Source organism: Sus scrofa, chromosome 1 (genome assembly GCF_000003025.6).
Source record: "Sus scrofa isolate TJ Tabasco breed Duroc chromosome 1, Sscrofa11.1, whole genome shotgun sequence".
NCBI lineage: Eukaryota > Metazoa > Chordata > Mammalia > Artiodactyla > Suidae > Sus > Sus scrofa.
Genome location: NC_010443.5, coordinates 18,082,174 through 18,106,462, shown reverse-complemented (window position 1 = coordinate 18,106,462; position 24,289 = coordinate 18,082,174). Strand labels below are relative to the sequence as shown.

General features: G+C 41.2%; 1 protein-coding gene and 1 long non-coding RNA gene across 2 annotated transcripts in view; both read left to right on the top strand.

The window, feature by feature from the left end:
- The window catches only part of LOC110256596, a 102,627-nt gene extending 79,614 nt beyond the window's left edge, over nt 1-23,013 (top strand). The window contains exon 2 of the long non-coding RNA XR_002338289.1: nt 12,111-23,013. This is a non-coding gene — a long non-coding RNA (uncharacterized LOC110256596). The remainder of the gene's footprint in view (nt 1-12,110) is intronic.
- Nucleotides 1-24,289, top strand: part of SAMD5 (sterile alpha motif domain containing 5) — a 406,625-nt gene that overhangs the window by 183,559 nt on the left and 198,777 nt on the right. The gene's annotated exons all lie outside the window — the stretch shown is intronic.

Here is a 24,289-nt window from a genome sequence, read left to right as displayed (position 1 = left end):
GTAGGCCGGTGGCTACAGCTCCGATTCAACCCCTAGCCTGGGAACCGCCATATGCCACGGGAGCGGCCCAAGAAATAGCAACAACAACAACAACAAAAGACAAAAGACAAAAAAAAAACAAAAAAAACAAAAAAAAACAAAACCATGGGACCTCATCAAACTGAAAAGCTTTTGCACAACAAAGGAAACCCAAAAGAAAACAAAAAGACAACTTACAGAATGGGAGAAAATAGTTTCAAATGATGCAACTGACAAGGGCTTAATCTCTAGAATATATAAACAACTTATACAACCCAACAGCAAAAAAACCAATCAATCAATGGAAAAATGGGCAAAAGACCTGAATAGACTGTTCTCCAAAGAAGATATACAGATGGCCAACAAACACATGAAAAAATGCTCAACATTGTTGATTACAAGAGAAATGCAAATCAACACTACCATGAGATACCACCTCACACCAGTCAGAATGGCCATCATTAATAAATCCACAAATAACAAGTGCTGGAGGGGCTGTGGAGAAAAGGGAACCCTCCTGCACTGTTGGTGGGAATGTAAACTGGTACAGCCACTATGGAGAACAGTTTGGAGATACCTTAGAAATCTATACATAGAACTTCCATATGACCCCGCAATCCCACTCTTGGGCATCTATCCGGACAAAACTCTGCTCAAAAGAGACACATGCACCTGCATGTTCATTGCAGCTCTATTCACAATAGCCAGGACATGGAAACAACCCAAATGTCCATCGACAGATTCGGAAGACATGGTATATATACACAATGGAATACTACTCAGCCATAAAAAAGAATGACATAATGCCATTTGCAGCAACATGGATGGAACTAGAGAATCTCATACTGAGTGAAATGAGCCAGAAAGACAAAGACAAATACCATATGATATCACTTATAACTGGAATCTAATATCCAGCACAAATGAACATCTCCTCAGAAAAGAAAATCATGTACTTGGAGAAAAGACTTGTGGCTGCCTGATGGGAGGGGGAGGGAGTGGGAGGGATCGAGAGCTTGGACTTATTAGACACAACTTAGAATAGATTTACAAGGAAATCCTGCTGAATAGTATTGAGAACTTTGTCTAGATACTCATGTTGCAACAGAAGAAAGGGTGGGGGAATAAATGTAATTGTAACGTATACATGTAAGGATAACCTGACCCCCTTGCTGTATAGTGGGAATATAAAAAAATTTAAAAATAAATAAATAAAAGGTGATGCTTTTTTAAATCAGAGTATGTTGACTTACTGTGTTATGTCAATTTCTGCTGTACAGGGTAGTGACCCAGTCATCCATACCTATGCATTTTTTCCTCATACCATCTTCCACCATGTTCTATCCCAAGAGCTTGGACATAGTGCCTGTGCTATATAGTAGGACCTCACTGCTTATCCATTCCAAATGTAATAGTTTACATCTCCCAATCCCACACTCCCCACCCATCCCACTTTCTCCCCTCTCCCTGCCTGGCAACCACAAGTCTGTCCTCCTGTTTGTGTCTGTTTCTGTTTTGTAGATAGGATCACTAGTGCCAGTTTTAGATTCCACATATAAGTGATATCATGGAAAGAAAGGTGGTGCTTTTGTAGTAGCTCAGAGGAGTGGAAAGGAAGACATTTGCTCGTTGAGGCCAGGAATATAAGCATATTCCAAGGGAATATAGCTGTCTTCATCATGATGAGGCTAGGAGAAGGCATCACATGGGCAGGACTGTTGTAAAAAGATGTAAATCCTATACAGCAGGGGGAAAAAGAAAAAAAAAAAGATGTAAATCCTCTCTGAAATGTCAATACCTGAAAACATGCCTATGTGTATATATGGCTTTTCTACTTTATATTCCACCTCTTTAGGAACAGCTTGGTTTTAATATTTTACCCAAGGGGTCATGAGATAGCAGAGGTGCTTACCTATGAAAATAGGCCCTCAGAAACTCTGCACATTTAAATTTCTGGAAAAAAAAATCCTTACTACTAATTATTGTCCAAGCCCTTCTCATTTTATTAGGCTCAACTTCATTAAATTACGTTCTTCACTCATCATCTCTATAATGAAAAAATTACATTTAAATACTCATGTCAAGTAGAAACTGAAGCAAAATAGATTGGATTATTCTAGCAATCCCGGAAGAGAAATTTAAATTCTATAGTTAATTTGTAGGCAATTACAAAGTATATTTCCAATGCAAATCAGAACAATGGGCTGTGACACGTTATGGGGAATTAAGGTGGGGAAGCTTGGAGAATATATTGTTTTCCTAAGTGATAATGGCCTTGGGGAAAAAAAGAAAAAACTAGATCCCTTCAAGGTTGACAATACTAAGGATCAAAGACCTGACGTCCCTGAGGTAACCAAGAGAGGGAAGCAAGCTTTGTGTTTGAAAAGAGAGGAGTGTGAGGATGAAATAAAAATATCCAGTGGTCAGTGGTGTTTAAAGAGTGTGGTCATTCACCGTTACCTGAGGACCATAGATCAGTGTGATTGTCCATGGACAAGAAGCCAAAAATACTTGGTTGAAGCTTTCCTGTCTCTCCTTGGGGACCCGCTGTAGAGTTCAGGTCCCTCCCTGAATCATGTCACCAGTCTTGTGGAGATAGTGCATCAGTTACATGAAACTGTCATCCCCACAAGGTACCCAGGGTGAAACACCACATTTTGTCACCAGTAAGTACGGCCATTGGTACTGAAAAAGCGAGATGGGGATTGGGAGCAGTGACTTGGGAGAGCCGGACTGGAACACCTGCATATGAAAGATGTTAGAATTCTCCCCACTGGACTAGTAAGGTTGAGGCAAACCTTATAAAATAGCGCCAGAAAACTGGGATAGAAACCAGATTCCACTACTGCCCCATGAAATGTGTTTTAATGTTCTGAATGTCCTTCTCATTTTTCTTCTCCTCTATAAAATCCATTCCCTCCGAAGGTTAACAAACATATATACTGTCTCTGTGGAGATTACATAAACGTCCTCTGTGGATGCACATAGAACTAATGTAGCAGCCTCTAAAGTTAACTGTATACTTTATAGTGGTAGATTTATACCTCTCCAAGAATTGCTATCAACTTCTTTCTGTGGTATTATAAAAGGAATAATTTGCTCGAAATTTCTTGATGCACCTGTCCATTTAAATAATCATCCTATTTTAGGCTCACATGTGAGTTTTGGATTTTTGAAGTGAAGTCTTTTAAAATGTACAAAACCTAACATTTCTGCTGTGTTTCTGAAAGATTAAAGAAAAATTCCATTAAGAAAGACTAGGAGAATTCAACTGTGTCTTCTCATGTGTTGCTAGCATTTTCCATCCCAGATAGAAAATATGCCAAGGTGCATTGTGTATTAATCAATCAAAATGCAAAAGTAACAGCACAATTCACCATCACAACCTCACAACCAAGAATATTCCTCAAGGGAGCTTTCATTGAATTGCCTGGGTTTTGACACAGAGTAACCCAGCTGTCCAGCTATTGATTTGGGCATAATTATCTTCTGCTTAGTAATTATTTACATATGCATTGGAATTGTGTCACTGTGCTTTTCAGTGGGATTAAGAGAAATAGTGACAGCATAATACTATTTGAGGGCAAACTCTATGGTTTCTAAAGATACGAATCCATTGTTAGGCCTTTTAGTGGACAGAATTTTTCATTGGACATAGTCCCACCCAGAGAAACCAGGAAAAGGGCTTCTGGGCATTTGAGTCTGGATTTTATTTTTTGCAGTCCATGGTTGTGCATCCTGTCCTTTAGACACCTGAGCTTGAAGCCATTTCCTGGGCTTGAATGCATTAAAAATATGTGTATACAATCCCTAGTCTGGGAACCTCCATATACCACAGGTGCAGCCCTTAAAAAAAAAAATGTGTTTATGTGTGCACACACACCCACCCTTTCCTGGCAGATTTTGCACTCTATGAAATTTGTATTATTTGGTAATGATTGTGGCTTGGTCCAATGATGCTTACCTTTTGAAATGATGCTTACTCTTTATGCAAGAAAAGTAGAAAACAGGAGTTCCCGTCGTGGCGCAGTGGTTAACGAATCCGACTAGGAACCATGAGGTTGCGGGTTCGATCCCTGGCCTCGCTCAGTGGGTTAACGATCCGGCGTTGCCGTGAGCTGTGGTGTAGGTTGCAGACGCGGCTCGGATCCCGAGTTGCTGTGGCTCTGGCGTAGGCCGGTGGCTATAGCTCCGATTCAACCCCTAGCCTGGGAACCTCCATATGCCGCGGGAGCGGCCCAAGAAATAGCAACAACAACAACAACAACAACAAAAAGACAAAAGACAAAAAAAAAAAAAAAGAAAAGTAGAAAACAGTATTTAAACTGATTGATCCTAAACATTCAGGCTAAAGTCAGGGTTTCCAATGTGAGTAACTCATTGGGATGGTACTAAAAGATGCCTTCTTCTAACTCTCCCTACTCCTGTGGATAACTCTGTGGGTAGGACTGACATTTAGAGGTCTACAGTACCCACCATTGATGTTAAGGTATGTGATCAATTAATTTTTAATTTTGGCCAAATTAATTTCTGTCATAACATGGACTAACATTTTATACTTAATTCAAAGCTAACTTCATTCAGAAAGTTGTGGCTGGTGTTGTGTCATTTGAGGAACAGAAGTTTACTCTAAAGCGGTATTTTCACATACCCATGATGCTCAGAATGGTCATTTTCTAGTGTTTATATAATGGTAAGGGTATTGCAGATTTGTTTCTAACTTGCTCTTAAATGACTGAAACACTTAGCAAGGTGTCTTTTTAACTAATTTTGATGTTTTAATATAGAATCAGATTTTCACAAGAGTTGATATTAGACCTCAATTCCAGGATGTAAATAATTTGCATTTTCTGTGAGTATGCCATTTTGTTTAGAATCATGTTTACAAAATTTGTACTAGTCACACACTGCTGAAGCAATGAGCAAAACATGGAAAACATGTAATGCGCTTAAAAAAACAAATTGAGAGGATACTGAACTGTGTCTGGAGGCTCCTGAAACCCTTCCCACAGTTGCTCATGAATAAGAGGAAAAGAGATGAAGATTTCCTTCAGACCAGCCTAATCTAAATATGAAACTCCCTCCACTTCCTTCTGGTCCCATTTATCTCTCTGCTCTTGTTCAGTGGAATTCCTTTCATTATCTAGTTAATGTAGACATGTATTCAGTCTTCACCATTCATCTTTTGAACTTGTTTGCATCAGTGTTGTCCATCATTGATTAAAAGATCCTAGACTGCAGGGTCAAGTTCTCTTATACTCTCTTTCTAAAGTGCTTATTACCATCCCATGCTAAGTAGATAATGAATGCAAGTGGTCAAGGTGCTTTTATTTACATTTCCCATAACTTCTGGTGGGAAAATGTTTTCCTATATTTCCTTGCCAGCTGATGCACCTTTATAACTATGGTGAGGCTTGGGATGGAGGGGGATGGGATATGGTATAGGGTAGGGTTGGGACTGGAGAGCAATTTAAGGTGGTGGAGAGGAGCTTGTGCCCTGGAATCAGACAGACCCAGGGGAATATTCACTTCACAACTTAAACTCTCTTTCTGGTCTTCGATCATCCAAGCCCACATCTCTTCATTTGTGAAACAGGAGTATAATACCTATGTTCTAGGCTGATTTGTGTTCCCTACAAAATTCATATGTTGCAGTCCTAACCCTGGAGCTAGGAACTTGACTAGATTTGGAGACGGGGTGTTTAACTGTGGCGCTGGAGTTAAAACAAGGCACTAGAATGAACCCTAAACTAGTATGAATGATGACCTTATAAGAAGAGGAAATTTAGACACAGTCATGGCTGTTGTGAAGACACAGAGAGGAGATGCCCATCTACAAACCAAAGAGAGAGCCTTCCCTTTCAGCCCTCTGTGGGAACCAACCTTGACCTCAGAAGTCAAGGCTCCAGAACTGCAAGGCAATTAATGCTGGGCAATGCCAATGCAAACAAGTTCAAAAGGAACATGATGAGACAATTTCTGTGGTTTAGGCCATCTGGTCTGTAATATTTTGTAATTGCAGCCCTATCAAACTAATATAACCTACTTCATGGTATCATTTTAATTAGATAGGATCCTGTTTATAAAGTACTTACCAGGGTGAATGATGTATAATAGACGCTCAATAGGTAGTAGTTTAATAAAATGGTCAGAGGTGAGAAAAGAGAACAAAAGTGGAAACACTTAGAAATTGCATTCTTAAGGCCTACATGAGCATGGAGGTAGATTTGGAAGACAATACAAAGGAGTTTCTTTTTGTTTAAATTAGGCCCCATGCGAACTTGTGAGCATTTATGGATCGACAGTATTCAATTGTGTTTTTCTTTGCAGTTGTCCCTTTGGGATGATTAATGAGCCCCAAGTACTAACAGATGAGCCTCACAGGAGGATTTATGATCTTGAACCATAGATTCAGATGGTGTCTGCATGTTGAATGCTTGGTAAAAATATGGAAGTAGTGGTGTCCCAATCTAACTGGTTTCATTGGATTGGTTTCACACTTCATTGCCTTCTGGCAAAGAATATTGTGAGCCCAAATAATTTTTTAAATGGCCAGCATTAAAATGAGGCCTCCTGCTATTCACTGAAGCTCTTCTCTAAGTAACCAGAAGTTACTGCATTTATGTGGATTGAAAGCATATTTTAAGCATCACTTAAATATTTTAAATATCAGTTCTACATACCAAACATCAGTCCTGCAAACCTTTCCCCTGTTAACATTAGTAAGAGTTCTTTTATTTATTTGCAAGATGAAAAAACATAAGATTCTTTTTTCTTCGTTTGTACCTCCAAAGAGTAATTTCCTTTCAATGTGAAGTTTATTGAAATTGTTTAAGTTAGAGTAATTGCTTCTAAAATGCCTGAGTTTCTCATAAGAATGTCAGGGTCGGCACATTTCTTAAGATATTAGATTTCTTTAACTACCTTGCCCTTCAACTGTGTTGATGCGGATGTTTTATTAAACACTAATGGGTCTCCTCGAGTCATAGCAGCAGAAGTTTAGGGAAGGTCATTTCGGTGGGGAGGTTATATTCATGAGACAATCTCCCCCTCCACACACACACCTGTAGTCTTAACCCTTAGCAAATAGATTCTCTAAAAGACTAGTTGGATTTTTTTGTTTTGTTCTGCTTGGTTTTGTTTTAAGGTAATTTTGTCAAAAAGGCTCTCCTGGCCCAGAAAGGAGACATGGGCTAGCCCTGAGGAAAGTGACAGACTCCACAGCTGGACTAGAACTCTAGGTTACATACCATGAGTCACAAAGGAAGTATATAAGTGATAATAGCAAGGACTCAGGCTTACCAACTGTTGATATCCAGCAAAGTGGGGAGAGTGGTGAGCCTTTCTGACCGGGTATACACTTCACAGAAGTTTCCAGGGCTGCTCTCAGTTCCAAGAAGGGGTAGTAAAAACTCTGCCTACTCTGTTTCCGGCGGCCACCCTCTTTCCCTGAAGTATTTCAGAGGCCTTGTATCTGGCCTCACTCTCTTGACTAACTCCTACCCTCTCCTTCTCTTTCTAAAGCACAAACGGTATCCTGCCTATTTTCCACTTAAAACTCTGCAGCCAGGGTTGGGGGGAGGGGCATGGGATGGATGGACTGGGAGTTTGGGGTTAGTAGATACAAACTATTACATTTAGACTGGATAAGCAGTGAGGTCCTACTGTACAGCACAGAGAATTATGTCCAATCTCTTTGGTTAGAGCACAATGGAAGAGAATAGGAAAAAAAAAAAAAAAGGAAAACACGTAGATATGTATGACTGGATCACTTTGCCGTGTCGTAGAAATTGAAGGAACATTGTAAATCAACTATACTTTAATAAAAAATTAAAAAGAAAAACCAGAAACTCTGCAGTTGCTCCTAATTGCCCTGTAGATAAAGTTTGTTTCTCAACAGCGTCTACAAAGTACTTCAAGATCCGGCTTCTGCCTACTTTCAAGTTCATTTCCGACAAATGCCTTTCTGTACCTGCCTCCTGCCAGGCAAACTACTTGTAGGTCCAGGCCCTCTCTGGCTCTGGGTCTGTAGGCGTGATGTTCTGCTTGGGTACATGTTCCCCGTCATTCCTCCCTACTGCTCGCCTTTGCTGCTCGGGGATGGATTACGTGTTCCTTCCAGGGGCTGGGCCTACGTACCCGCCCATATACTTACTCTTGTATTAAAAGTACTTATTACTTGTCTTCTCTATTAGGTCCTGAGTATTTGAGGGCAGGAACAGTGTCTTGGGCCTGTTACACACACAGTATCTGGTTAGTGTCTAAAATGCATAAGAGCAAGTATGCAGAGAAATGGTTGTTGAAAGAAGGAAGAGAGGAAAGGAGGAAGCAAAGGAAGGAGGGAGGCCGACAGCAATGGAAAGTACTAGAAGCGGGAAGGGGGTACAGGGAGAAGGGGGCTGTATCCCCTTCCTATTATTTATTAGAGAGATGACTATTTATGGTACTAGTTCTTGCACTGAATCCTCCCAACACTCTTTGAAGCAGGAATTATCTACAATGACAGATGAGGGAGGTGGGTCTCAGAGGGTGCAACCTGCTGTCAGGGGTCTCACAGCTGGTAAGGTGTGGGCCCGGGATGTGAATGCAGATATGTTGGATCCCCAAACCTGGACTCCTGCTCTGAGCCCATGCTGCCTTCTGCCTTTCCCAGCCCTGTCATGGTACAAGCAAAAGCCATGTCACAGGATCACCTTGCATCTTTCCCGCACTCTTGATTTAGCAGAGACGGTCTGATTCTCAACTGTTGCTCATTACTCAAGACTTCCTGTGCTTGAGGGGGAAATAGAAATAAGCTCAAAACAATCTCACTGGCCTGTTTTGTTCATTACTCTCAACTAGAGGCTGTAGCAGAGCTGATTCATTTAACTGAGGCTGTAGGAAACAGTGAGGAAAGTAAAGAAAAGGCTGCAAATACCAAATTTAATTTCTTGGAAAACTAGTAGTTTGCGTTCTTCAAAGGGATCATTGCCAAACTCATAATCAGATTGGGATGAATTCTAGCCAAATGATGAAGTCTGTCCGTGTCCAGAAACTAGGAAATATGTTTGTTCTTTGAGGCCCTTGCATCAGGGAGTGTCATGTGCATAAGTACACTTAATTACCTACTCTGATGACAGCAGTTACAGTGTCATATGTCCTGGGTGTCTAATTGCTTGCGAATTGAAAGCCCTGTTCAAACAAACAACAGGGGCTCACTTGGAGGTCTGTATGAGCCTTTTTGTTTGTTTGTTTGTTTTGCTTTTTATGACCACACTGGTGACATATGGAGATTCCCAAGCTAGGGGGTCTAATCGGAGTTACAGCTGCCGGCCTACACCACAGCCACAGCAACACCAAATCCGAGCAGTGTTGGTGACCTACACCACAGCTCACAACAATGCCGGATCCTTAACCCACTGAGCAAGGCCAGGGATCAGACCTTCAACCTCATGGTTCCTAGTTGGATTTGTTTCCCCTGTGCCATGACAGGAATTCCTGTATCAACCATATTTGAAGCTGATATGACACATCTCTGGTACCTTGAAGAAAAGGAATAAGCATTTTCATACAGAAATGCAAGAAGCATTAGTAGGACAATAAGGACAATTTTTAGAAAGGTTGTTCTTTGCCTAATCAGAGAAAGCAAACTGTAAGAATTTTTAAAATACTGGTTATTAACATACACCATAGCATTTAATGGCCATTAACTTCTATCTAACTAAAGCACAGTACTATCTTCTATATCTCATATCTTCTAAATGAATGGATTCAGAAGTGGTACATATACACTGGAATACTACTCAGCCATAAAGAAAAACAAAATAATGCCATTTGCAGCAACATGGATGGAACTAGAGACTCTCACACTAAGTGAAATAAGTCAGAAATGGAAAGACAAATACCATATCACTTATATCTGGAATTTAATATATGACACAAATGAAACTTTCCACAGAAAAGAAAATCATGGACTTGGAGAAAAGACTTGTGGTTGCCGAGGGGGAGGTGGATGGGGAGGGAGTAGGATGGACTGGGAATCTGGGATTAATAGATGCAAACTGTTGCCTTTGGAATGGATAAGCAATGAGATTCTACTGTATAGCATTGGGAACTGTATCTAATCACTTATGATGGAGCATGATGGAGAATAATGTGAGAAAAAGAAGGTATATATGTATGTGTGACTGGGTCTCTTTGCTGTACTATAGAAAACTGACAGAACCCTGTAAACCAGCTATAATGGAAAAAATAAAAATCATTTAAAAATAATGTGTATACAACTTGGAATAGATTTATAAGGAGATCCTGCTGAGTAGCATTGAGAACTATGTCTAGATACTCATATTGCAACAGAACAAAGGGTGGGGGAGAAAATGAATACATGTAAGGATAACTTGATCCTCTTGCTGTGCAGTGGGAAAAAAAATAAATTATAAAAAAATAAATAAAAAATAAAAATAATGTGTATAAATATATAACTGGGTTTCTTTGCTGTACAGCAGAAATTGACAGAACATTGTAAATCAACTATAATAAAAACATTTTTAAAAAGAGTTAAAGGGGGAAGAAAACAAAAAAAATACAAATAAAAATAAATGTACTTTGATCCTGAACGGAAGGTTTCTGCCACACAACTTAATTATATTTTGAAAGGCGTTCTGGGGTGTTTGCTTTAGGAAGTCAGCCTCCCCCTTCTGCTCCAACACCCACACAGGCTCGCATGAAATAGATGAAGGAAAACAACTGATGAATTTTATCCAAGCATATTACTTGTGTCCTAGGCTTTTCTTCTTCTTCTTCTTTTTTTTTTTTTTTTTTTGTTTTTTGTTTTTTTAATGCGTACAACCACAGAGACTTTTATTAACCACCCTTTCCTTTGCTGGCTTAAAAAATCAGAATAGTTACTGTCTTTCAGAATACCGCATGAGAGTAGTCATGAGTTCATTGTTGCTTGTTTACCTTTTGGTCTTTTATTTTCCAGGCATTAAGTCCAATTGCTGTTCAGGTAGTCATATTCCTTTTTTCTTATATCCTTGACACACTTAAATTCTTTCCCACCATCCTGTGGCAGCGACTGCGGGCTAACTACTGAAAGCGTCTTTCCTTCTACCACATACTTCCCAGCGCCCCCCGTGGTGCATGAAACTACCACATTCTCTGTAAAGGAGCCTGAGCACAAGGGACCTGTGTCCCTCCAAATCCAGCCTCTGCAGAGTGACCGGCCGTGTTCCTCCACACGCTGTCCCTCTCTGGTGCCCGGGCTCTGTGTGCAAGGTTTGAAAAGTGCCAGCAATGTGGGTCCAAAGGAGAGAAAAGATGGGGGGCTGATTTAATCTCCTATAACTCAATCTCCTAGGCTTTTAAACATGGGATGGCAAAGGGATTCTCATCCACCTTTCCTCATTGTATATACATGAGAAACTAAACCCAGAGACTGAACGTCATTCACCTGAGATCCTTCTGCTCAGTGTTTTTTCTACTCCACCCGGAGGGATAGGGTTGGAGCAGTTTGTCGGTTCCTGCAGGGAATCATAACATTTTTTATACATTGTTGGTTTTTTTGTTTGTTTTTGTTTTTTCTGTCTTTTTGCCACTTCTTGGGCCGCTCCCTCAGCATGTGGAGGTTCCCAGGCTAGGGGTCTAACAGGAGCCGTAGCCACTGGCCTACGCCAGAGCCACAGCAACGTGGCATCCAAGCCGCGTCTGCAACTCACACCACAGCTCACGGCAACGCCGGATCCTTAACCCACTGAGCAAGGGCAGGGATCGAACCCTCAACCTCATGGTTTCTAGTCGGCTTCGTTAACCACTGCGCCAGGATGACGGGAACTCCCATTTTTATACATTATTATTCAGACCGTCAGGAATGCTAGGCATCTTTCTAAAAGTTAAGCCGCAAATCAATAGCAGATGTGAAACGAAAGTTCAGACCTCCTGAATCATGATTCAGAGCTTCTAACACCCAGGATGTTGCCTTAAAAAAAAAAAAAAAAATCTGTCCATGGACAAGGAGCCAGACATCAGTTTCCTCTGGGGGGAAAGGTCTCATGGCAGTACTTGGAGGTACAGTAGGGCCAAGTCGCTCCACTTCATTTCTTGTTCATTAACAGATTCTGTGGTGCCGCCTTATCCCGTCCAGATTCAGGATGCTCATTCAGTGGATGAAACGTCGTCAGAAGGCAGCTTGTCTTCTTGCCAAGCATTGCTCATCAAATCCAAGGTCCTGCCGTCTCTCTGTACCTCACTGTCCCTTCTCCTGCATCCTTGGTCTTGCCAGATCAGTAGCCTTGCACGGCTCCCACCTCTGCCCAGATTTTGCTTTTTTATGGAAAACATGTTTATGTTTGATAGTCTTTTAATTTTTGTTCATTGACTGTTTCATTGACTGTTCATTGACTGCATTTTGCAAACTTTTAGGTTTGCTGTCCTTGGTCTTTTGGAGAAGTTACAAGCTTTCTTGATGGGATAAAACTTTCATGTTTTAATTTTTTTTCATGTGTTCAAAGAAAAATAATCACTGAAGACTCATGCACAAGCCAACGGAAACAGAAAGAAGTTACCCAGTGGGAGAGATCACAGACCATCTGTGGTACAGGGGTATCTGGATGTTGAACGGTTTGCTGATGGTTTCGCAGAGTATTGGGTAGTGGCTGAACGGGAGTGGCTCCCCAAATCACAGAGCTCTATCTACAACCTTCCTAGCAAAGGAAGTATTTATGACCAAGGAATGTGCAATGAGGGCAGACTAGACCTGGAGTCCATCTCTCTCTTTCTGCCTCTCTTCTCCCATCCTTCCTTCCTCACTCCTTACCTCTTCTTAATCCACAAGATGTATTTATTGGGATGTGGTCTTTAGAATCCCTTTCTTCTAAATCAGAGACTTTTTTTAGGTCTCAAAAAATATATATTGCATGACTACAGAATGGGTGACTTTTTCAAAACCAAATCCTGTCTTTTTATTCCTGTGCATTGATAGAAAGTACTGGCTTCACACTAGGATAAGATGACATTAAAATGAGATGAATAAAATGTGTGTTAAATGGTTATGAGAATGATGGGTCACCACGACCTGCTGAGACGGTGTCAAGGCTCAGGGCCGCAGTCCATACTCCCTGCCTCGCCCCCCACCTGATTTGAAGCCATTTGAAAAATGCAGAAGTCAGACCGTGGTAGGTTTAAAGGTCTGCTTTATTACTGCTGAGAGGTAAACTGGAGAACTTGCCCTAGCTTTCTGGCACTATTGGGCTCCCTAATAGAGATTCTGACTCAGCTGTGGGTCATATCTCCTAAGCCTGTGGCATGGAAGGAACTGGAAGAAAACCATGCACACTGCAGGAGGGGCTCCCAACGAAGCTGCTTGTCCTGAGTTGCCCATCAGCTAAGTTCCTCCTTCTTCCGTGGGAGGAGCCAGTGGAGAGCAGACAGGACAGGAAGGGTGACTGATTGAAGTCTGCATGGAGGGAGGAAGGAGGACAACCATTTTTCTGCCTCTAAATGTGTTTTCATGGCTAAACCATTAGAAAAAGATAATTCTGTTTTCTTCTAAAGAAAGGTTAAAGGTGCTTTGGTCATGCTTATCTTTTTCGAAGATATTGTTATTCATTGTTTAATGAAGACAAAAGTTACAGACTGAGTCACTGGTTCTTGAATTAAATATTCATTGGTATCACCTGGGAAACCTGTTTCTAGTACAGGGTCTCAAGCTCTGCTCTCAGAGACTCAGTAGGAAGGCGTAAAGCCCGGGAATTCCTCGGGTGGTCTTAGGACCATACCTTGAGCAATACCGCCTGGATATGCCTTCCTCCATAACCATCTGTTTCCGAACTCTTTTCATATTGGGCGCTCATCTTGTAGCCATGTCAAGCTTATTAAAGATGATTGTTGGGCATTCCCATTGTGGCTCAGTGGAAACGAATCTGACTAATATCCATGAGGATGTGGGTTGGATCCCTGGCTTCACTCAGTGGGTCAGGGATCTGGCATAGCTCCGATTCGACCCCTAGCCTGGGAACTTCCATATGCCACAGGTGCAGCCCAAAAAGCAAAAATAAAAAAGGATGATTGTTTACCACATCCCCGTTATTAATTAATATTATTCTTTCTTATATGTTCACAGAGAAAACCTAGACATATAGATGTGAAACTGTAAATAGTGGTTATCGGGGGAAGAGTTTTTCATTATTTTTTTCTACAGCGGTGTCTTTTGACAGTCTTTAATAATAAGCTTGTTTTTCTCCTATGTTCAGCAAAAACGCTGAAGATTCTCCTGTTTCGTAAAGGGGGAGGAAAGAGAGGAAAGAAGGAAGAAAAAGCAAGTCCAATGCTGAGGTTTTCAAGAAAAAGGAAAAACGATCCCTTCCTCTCAAACTTTACTTGACTCTTGGCCCTACCTGTTACTCAGATGCATCCTCTTATTGCTAAACCAATGGACTTTTGATAAGTCCTTACCAATTCCATTCCCTCACTCCAGTCTGTTCTGCGCACATCTCTTCATTGTATCTTAAAATGTAAACCATATTACATCACTTCTTTGCCTCAAACCTTTGTGATTTCCATTGCACTTAGACTGAAATCCAAATTTCTCATTTTGACCTATAATGTCCTTTTATAACGCAATCCCGCTAAACGTCTTCATCTCACTCCACTTGCTAGTCCTGTAGCCTAGTACAGTACCTGTCACAAAATAAATGCTTGACACATATTGGTGAATTATAGAAGGAATGGATAAACAGGGAATGCATATCCCTTCCAGAGAGGCTAAAGTGTAGAATGATTGGATTTGCTTCCCAAACCTACAGCTGGTCTTTCCCATTGGTGCTGATGACACTTCAGGGGTCATACTCATTTCCCAGGTTTTATTCCTTCCTAGTTGAACAGTTCTGATCTCTTATGAGCCCCTGAAGTCCAGCTATGTCCTTCTCTGACATTGAAGTCAAGTGGCTGAGCTTATGTAAGACAGAGCAGTGATGAAGGGAGTCTGTCCAGGACTCCGATTATCTGCCTTTCTAACTGGCTCGATGGCTTCCTGGTGTTTGTTTGCTCAAGATTCATGGGCAGAAGACAGAATATCCATTCTCCTTCACCTCCAGTCCATCCTGGTTTATACCTCAAAAATATCGTTTTTTTTCCACACTGAGTAAAAAAGGGTAAAAGTCTTTTGATAGGCCACCAGCAAGATAGTGACATCATTTCCTTTTTCAGTAACTATTCAAAAATAGCAGATTCTGTCCTTTTCTAAATAGTATCTGGAATAAAAGAAAAAATATCCTGGCTTCGAGATTCTATTTGTGGTATAGTTCACAAGAGAAATTCCTCCTTTTGGAAAAAAAAAATTGATTCTATAATGAAATTACTCTCAAGAAGTAGGTTGCTTACTGTATGAGGTGAATTAATTTTTATGGTGATGGCAGTCAACACAGGGCACCAGGGTATCATTTAGTACATTGGAAGAGGCAATTTTCTGAAAAGTGGTTTATTTATCATCTACTAAGCTGAGCACTGAAGGGAAGATGCCATGGTTGGCACCCACCCCCCAGTGACAGTGAGTGGAGACACTCTAAGTCAGGCCTTGTACACAAGCCTGAGGATGTCTCTGAAAGCTGCTTTACAGTAAAAGCAATTCTTTCCATGGTTTTCTCACCTGCTGAGCTAAGTGCAAGAAAGGGAGTGGAACAGGAAGGCCACCAACCTGTGTCCTTCGAAGTCACCTCTGCATGGTTTTCTGTCTTGACCACTTCCTGATCTTTTATTTCAAAGATAAGCAGTTCCCACAACGTTCAAATCAGAGAGCTCTATTGGATTAAGCAAAGGCGAAGTGGGCCCAGAGATATGTAGAAGCTTCAAAGAATCAATGGCTTAACCAGATTTAGTAGCAGCACTGATGCTAGATGGTGTAGCATGATGCAAAATTTATAGAAGTGGCCCTTTCTCTTGTTTTCATTATAAGAAGGACAGATTTTTAATTCACCTGTATCAAAGAGAAGACTCTAGATGATCTGTCAACTGTTCATCTACAGAGAAAACTGGTGGTGAGTGTGGCGTCTCTGCTTCTGACCTCTGTGCCTTTCTTTGCCTTTTGCACTTCCCAACACTCACCCAGCTCAGAGGGCAAGCAACCCTCACACAATAGTGAAACCTTAGGGAGGAGAGCAGAGCAAAGAGTCAGTGTCAAGGGGGCAGACAGGCAGCTTCTAGAGCTGGCACTGTAAACTCTCCTCACACTGCGAATTCTCCTGTGGAGACAGCAGGCTGGATTCCAGTGACCTGTGTCTGGTCAGCAGATGTTCAGGTGGGCCGTGCACTGGGGAGAGTCAGCATCATGTGCTTGTTGTAGGGAGGGCTCGGTGCTGTCAAGAGGATGCTCTGAGAGTTGTTCCCAAGAGTCAGAAAGCTGACCTCCTGGGGAAAAGCTACCTCACAGCCCAGAGCCATAAGACAGGCATCGGAATATCTGAGCCCCAGTGCATCTCAAGAGCACTTTTTTCTTGCTGTTTGGACTGTTTTCAGTGGGCTATGGCCATCTCCCTGGAGTGCCTAATGTAAAGGTGGCGGTGCTGAGCCTGGAACACTGAGAAGATGATATCTGATTCATTCTGTGGAAGGCCTGTGGCTCTTGGACTCAGGAGAAATCATAGGTTCAGCAGAAACTCTAGCCTCATCAACTTCTTTGTTGGGCAGTTCATGGCCGCTATGTTTTTGTTTAATGTGTTTCTTAACGCTTGGGACCTCTTGAAGTATCATGGCATGACTATCGTTGGATGGCTTCCTATTAGCTAGTACATCCCTCCAGATTTCTGTACTTGACATATTAACTCACCTGGGCAAGTATCAGAGTTTCTTGCAGTATCCACTATGGCGCCTCTCATAGGAGAAGAGCATGAGCAGGAGAGCCTGGTGGCTCTGGGAAGACACTCCTGGGGTAAGGGTAAAGATGATGTTTAAATTTTTTTGTTTGTTTTAGCTTAAACATGTATTCTAATTCTAATTTGCATTCCAATTCATGCCATAACTGCATCTATTTACAAAAAAATATATATATATATATATTTTCTCCAAAAGTATTTGAGGGAAATTCGAGATCTGGGAAGATGTTCCATGTCTTTCCTCGTGCCCTTTGCACATCCCCTGGATGCACTTGCCTGTCTGAGAAGGAAGGATGTGCTGATAGTCCTTGTTTCCCTGGCAGGTTGCATTTCCATCTTGTCTGGCACAGATTTAGATAAAGGAATGCAGGATTGCAATGAGTGTGCAAATACACAAGTAGTCAGTACAGAATCTGGTGCGCCTAGTCCTTCCCCATCTAGATGAAAGAGGGGAAGAAGAAGATCAGTGATTCCAATGTAGATTTGAATCTTTCTCAGCATCCCCTACCAATAGAGGCCACACATTCCATCCTTAGCTGTGTAGAAGCTACACCCACCCCACTAGGGAATCAACTTCCTCACAGGAGAAGATGGGGAGGGGAATGAAGATTAATGACATAGCATTTCTGCAGTTTCTCAAAGTACTCAGTAGCAACTTGTAAATAAAATGGTGCTGACTGTGTATGAGAGTTTAAATTTCATCATGAAAATGAAGTTAAGCCAGTTGTATTGAAAGTTCTGTGCAATTTCTCCATTTTCTCAGTATACTTTACATTCAAAAGCTATCATAGTTTAGCTTTGTTTGGGTGATTTCCAAACAGGTTTGTTTGGGTGATTTCCAAAAAGGTTATGATTTTTATATCCCACTAAGACACACATGTGAGTGTTTATGATATTGTTCAAATTCAGAAACTAATTACCTTTAATGAGAAGTGTTACAAGCCATACATTTCTCCTAATTCAACTTTCAATAAGAAAGAACAGGGGGAAATGTTTGGTATTATTTCCTGTGAATAGAGAAAAGCAGGAAATTTATTCAAATTTATGCCAGAATGCCTTTTTAAAAAGCTATTCTGTCTTTGGGATGCTGCATAGGCTTCAATGATTATGAACAGTTTTGTTTTCATTCAAGGGTGTTTTTAAAATTAAAGATCAGCTATCACCAGTGACCAGAAAACTTTACCTTGTCCATAGCAGTTTATGAATGAGATCAAAGGTATTCAAGAATCTTCCTTCCAGGGCATACTGTGTTAAGAAGTCACTTCACCCCCAGCATATGGTCAATTTTTTTTTTTTTTTTTTTTTACTATTTTCAGAGAACAATTAACATTGTATACTGATGCACATTCACAGACACCATGAGCGAAGCACCAAACAATGAGAGAACTATTTTCCCCTAAGGCTCTGTTGGCCTAACTGTGAACTTGCCAATATTTCATGTCCTCTTCATCCATCCATGCCGTTGCATAGCAATTTCCTCTACTGAAATGCTTTTTCCATTTGTCCTCATGGCAAACTCCCACTTAATGTCTCTTATTTGATTTCCCTGGCACCTCCCCTTAGGCAGAAATAATCACTCATTTCCCTATATGTGCAATACTTCTAATACACTTTGAAGTATTTCTAATATAGTTTTATGTTATAATCCATTTTAGCTATTGGCTAACAGGCCTCTCCCCCAAGCAAGAACTTAATAAAAACAAAGACTCGTTTAGTCGTCTTCTTCCTTGCTTTTACGTGCCTCGTTATTTTTGATTGAATGCCAGACATTGTGAGTGGAAGAACAGAAGAGACTGAAGTAAACAGTGTTGACATCCAGAAATGAATACACTTCATGTTTTCTCAGGTTATCATTGCATATGGTTGAGCCAGTCTTGTCTCTGGTTGGGTTGGGTTGGGTTTGGGCTTCACTGTTACTATAGTTAACCTTGAGTACACCATGAACTTCAAATTCCTCCCATGGTGGGCTGCTCTTGTCTTGTGCTTAGAGTAGATCTTGCAGTGATGATGGATTTTTCTTAATGTCCCTGCTCCATCCTCAGATTGCAGTAGCTCATGCACATCTGGGCCATTATTGTCCTTCCCTCAGCAGTAGAATGTGTTTGCTTGCTACCAGGTGCTAGGCTTGTGATTAGGCCCATAGAGTTGGGGTTGGGGGTTGGATGCATGATGGGGGATCCCTCATTTCCCAATTTTAGGGAGGTCTTGTGGGCCTGAGCCTTGGGTATAAGCCTTTCTCAGCATGACCATCCCTCCCTGCCTCCCCTCCCCTCATCACAGCAGCCACGCTTTGAGTAGGAGAGAGCTTTCTGCTCCTTTTTGAGCTGTGACAGATATCTGCTTGGTATCAGTGCAGGATCGGGGGCCCAGATGAGCTCCCTGCCTCTCCTCCCCTGGGAGAAGAGAGCCTTTGCTTTTCTGTTTCCTGAAGCTTGGGTCTTTGACTCTGCCCTGGGACAGGAGGATTTCCTTCCCCACAGCAGCTGAAAGCTTGGCTACATATAAGAGAATGGTCTGGGGAAGCGGATGGGCATTTGTTTTGTCTGGATGGCAGCCAGTCGCCTCCTGACACCTGTACCACTGTTCTCATGCTTTTTCCCTACCCTCAGTCTTGCACACAATCATACCACTGTGACCTGCAAGACAGCATGGATCCTTCTTGTGTCTGGTGTCCCCAGTTATTCTGAATTGTCACACTAACCCACATTCTGTCTTTGAAAATTCATAAAATTAAAGCTTCTTTCTTCTTACCAGGTTTTCCCATACCTTGCCCTTGGCAGAACAATCTTTGTGTCCCATCTGTCCTCAAGGGAATTTGTCGTTCTTTGAAATTCAGTTCACTTGGTTGCCTTGTGACTTCAGCTCTCTGATGGGCTCTGGAAAAGTTGTGATTTTATAGATTATCTAAACTTTTTTTTCATTGGTAAGGTGAGAGTAGTTTTTTGTGGCTTTCAGTAACCCAAGTGGAAATGGAACTTCCCTAATATAATCTCACAAGTGCCCCAACAGCCAGCAGAACATTGTGACAGAGGAGACACTTCTTCAACTGTCTGGAGACATTTTTTTCTCATTCAAAAAAATACATATATCGTATTGTGGGAGATAACATATCTCTTTAATATTTCTCAATTAAAGAAGTGAAATGGTACAGAAAAATGCCTTTTGTTCTGTGGGCTTGATTTTTTTTTTTTTTGTGAGAGCTCATAAATTAAATAAAAGATTTCAAACTTTGCCCAATGACTATTAATCCTTCGGTCCTCATAGAAAAATGAGCCTGTCACCATTAAACATGCTGGGTTATTTTTAAGTCAGATCTGAGCCAATCCTTTTCACTTGCTGCCTGAAATAAGAGTTTAGGTAAAATAACTATGATGGCTTGTAACAAAAGTACTACTTGACTATCTTTCTGTCAATAATCAAAAAAAATTATTTAAAAATGTGCCAAATGGGAGAAGTCACCTTCTCCTGGTCCTCTGTGTAGATCATGCTGGAATGGCGAACCACAAGGCTGCCCCTGGTCAGGGATTCGCCTGTGTTCTGGCACTTTGTAGTGATGGGGGAGGGGAGCAGCCTATTTGCAGTGTTGAGAAAAATCAATTTTCATCTTCAAAAGATGAAACTACCAAGCAAGATATTGACTTAGAAATAAAGTGTTTCTTAAAGACTTCCCATATCCTATAAATGTCAGACCCAAACCTAAGATTTTGGTGATTTAAAGTTTATGGCTAATTTCAGACAAACATGCATATAGCTCTGCCTAAAGAAAAGAACTAGTTATATCTAATTTTCTTGCAGAACACTTTGCTACCTATATACAGCTAGTATCAGAGCTCTCAAAACCAGTCATCTTTTTTTTATTGATGGGTATAACTTGATCCCTTTCCCTTTATTTTCCATTCTAGGATTTTTATTCTTCTTTGTCCTGTAGATAAATTATTTCCCAACTTTTATGATAAAGTATATGTCACTGAGTTTGACAGACCTTTACAGGCAGCTTCTGCAATGTATAATATCCGTAGTTATTTAAACTTTAATAAGGAATGTATTATGAACCAGCTACGGAGACCTTTAGTTCTCTTCTGGCCTCGAAGCCTAACCAGTGTAATATACCGAGTGGACTTGGACAAAGAAGACAGCATTCTCACACATTGTGGGAATAAAGCACAGGAGCCTCGCAGGACCTGGGCTCACCTCCCCTAGAAGGAGCACTTTGGAGAACACTGAAGAGTCTGTTGCCTCTTTGCCTGCAGTCTTATGTTGAGTGGGTTTATCCTGATTTGAAGCATACATCTGGATGCTATTTTAGGAAGAGAAAGAAGAGAAGATGGAGGTGAAAGACCAGGGTTATTATTTTTAAAGCAAGACTCAGTATTACCTGAAAGGGATTAATTAAACTATTGGATCCCACTTTGCTTTACGTTGGATAAGACTATAAGGTATTTTCTACTGTTCACCTGGGTGGGGGGGGGCGGTGCTTGTGAGGAAAACAGATCAGCTATAGGTAAACTCAAGGAATTACTTCTCTTCCCTTGCAATTCTGTATTGTGTTATGAATTATAACCTTACTATGCATATTTGAGAAACTCCTATTTTCCAGAAACTGCCAGAAATAAAAGAAATAAAGTCTGGTTCCTTGCCTTGAAAATGCTTTTCACAAATAAAAAATATCCTGATATTATCATCTTCTGTCCCCTAAATACTGCCCACCCCTGTTTTCACCTATTCATCCATTTTCCGATATCACCCCCATAGAGAATATAAAGAATATTTTTGAATAATCTCAATAAATAACTACAACTTATATGTGCGCTTTCTTTGCCCTAGACATTGTGCATCTAATTTACATATATTGTAAGTTTTATCCCTTGTGACATTTGTTAAAACACTAAATGATCACAAAGTATGATAGGGAACTAATTATTGTGAAAACTGGTAAAGAGATGGAAAGAATCGAGCATGTCGCCTGCCTTGTCCCTGTGAACTGCACCAGTGGGTAATCAACTAGCAGAGGAGGGGGATTGCTTCTTTATAAAAACATATTCATCAGCAAAGGAAAATTAAATTATAGAATTAGGGTATCACCATTATGCACCCCTCGTGAGTTAATAGAGCTATGTGTTGAGTATCAAGAGGGCCAGTGTCACAAAAAGACAACCAGTTGTCATATGCCTCCGGATGGAAAAAATTGTAAGACACAACCTATGTTCTGCCCAAAGGGATTGAACCTGATTCTCATCGAGCCTTGGGATCCCATTGCCCATTGGCAGCAGATACAGAGGAGCGTTGAATGGCACCACCAGTGTGCAGGCTGGGGGCAACCCTCAGGACAAATGACCCAGCTTCTTCAATAGAATGAAATGAAATGTAATGAAAAGAAAGATGGGCGGGGGCGAGGCAGGGCCGTGAGCTGAGGGAGTTGTAGGTTAAAGGAGACTTCGGAACACGTGAACATTTTAACATAGGCAAATCAAAACTGAAGTTTTGATTTTGAAATTCTGTTCCGGTGATAAAAATATAAGGAAACACAAGGAAGTGATTTCTTTGAAAGCCAAGATGGGGGTGACTTTTGTGGTGGAGGGATAAGGATTTGGACAAGAGTGCAGAGGCTTTTGAAGTGGCTGGCCAAGTTCCGTTTAACTGGGTGGTAGTTACAAGTATTTGCTTCATAATAATAAACTCGTTAAGGGATCCATTTGTTTGAGGTGGTTTTCTGTACCTGGTTTATTTTACAATAAGTATGACAAAAGTGTTCTCTTAAAAAAATGATTGCACAAGGCTGACTTCCCTTAACTGTTTTCAGTACCGATGCACCACAAGACTGACCTTGCAAAATATTAAAAGGTACCTCAGTGAAAGAATTCATTCATCACACACACTTATTTATTGATTTCCCACGATGTGCCAGGAATCGTTCTAGATGCTGGAGAGTCAAAGTTGAACACAGCAGACAAAAATCTCTCTCTCTACAGAACTTGAAATCTAGTTGGGAAGCAATAAATACAAGCATAACTTGAAGGCATTGCAGGTTTGGTTCCAAACCACCACCAAAAAGCAAGTCATAGGAATGTTTTGCTTTCTGTTTACACTATACAGTAGGCTATTAAGTATGCAAGAGCGTTATTGTCTAAAAAAAAAAAAAAAAAAAAAACAATGGACATACCTTCATTAAAAAATACCTTATTGCTGGAGTTCCCATCATGGCTCAGTGTAAAGAAATCTGACTAGTATCCATGAGGACACAGCTTCGACCCCTGGCCTTGCTCAGTGGGTTAAGGATCTGGCATTGCCATGAGCTATGGTGTAGGTCACAGACTCAGCTCAGATCTCCCATTGCTGGGGCTCTGGCGTAGGCTGGCAGCTACAGCTCTGAATTGACCCCTAGGCTGGGAACCTCCATATGCCTCAGGTGTGGCTCTATAAAAGGCAATAAATAAGTAAATAAATACCTTATTGCTGAAAAATACTAACCATCATCTGACAGTGTAGGGTTGCCACAAACCTTTTAATTTGTAAAAATATAATATCTGCGAAATGTAATAAAGCAAAGTGCAATAAAATGAGGAATGCCTGTGAGATAAACTACATTGTATTTCAGGTAGTGATAAGTACTAAGGAATAAGAAATAGGAAAAAGAAAGAAAACACCATCAGAAAGGGGTTGCAGTTTTAGACAGTGGCCAGAGGAGGACTCACAGAGAAGGCGAGTTGGAGTCAAGATCTAAAGGGAGTGAAATTGTGAACCACGTGAATAGTGGGGAGAACCTTCCCGACAGGGGGAATGGCAGGGGCAGAGTGTCTGAGAGGCCATGCGGCCGGTGTGTTCCAGGAATAGCAAGGAACTGGTGTGGCTGGAGCAGAGAGGATGAGAGGGAGAGAGAGAAAGGAAGTCAGCAAGGGCCTTATGGGGTGGGGGGGTAGAAGGCACCTGGGCTATTCTGGAGATGGGGAGAAGTTGTAGGAGTTTGAACAGGAGTAGGAGATGCTCTTACGCTTTAATAGGGTCTCTTTGGTTGAGGTATTGAGAACAGACCAAAGAGAGACAAGAAAGAGATTAGGAAGAACAGGAAGGGGATTCTTGAGAAATAAAGGAGCCTTGGTCCAGTGGGTGATCAGTGCTTGGATTCTGGCTATTTTGGGAAGGCAGAATCAAATAGGTGAATTAAAGGACACACCGAGGTTTGGGGCCTGAACAGCTGCACGGGTAGACGTGACATTTCCTGAGGATCAATCAATCTGAGGCTGGCGGGTGGGGCAGGGATGGGGGTGGGGGGCTATATCAGGAGTTCAGTTTGGGACCATTGCATTTGGGACATGCAGCTTGTGGTTCAAGGGAGCAATCTGGGAGACATGGGCATGTAAATGAGATGAAAAGACTGGAGATGGGATGGAATGACAGAGGCAAGGCATACATACAAAGGAGACAAGGTG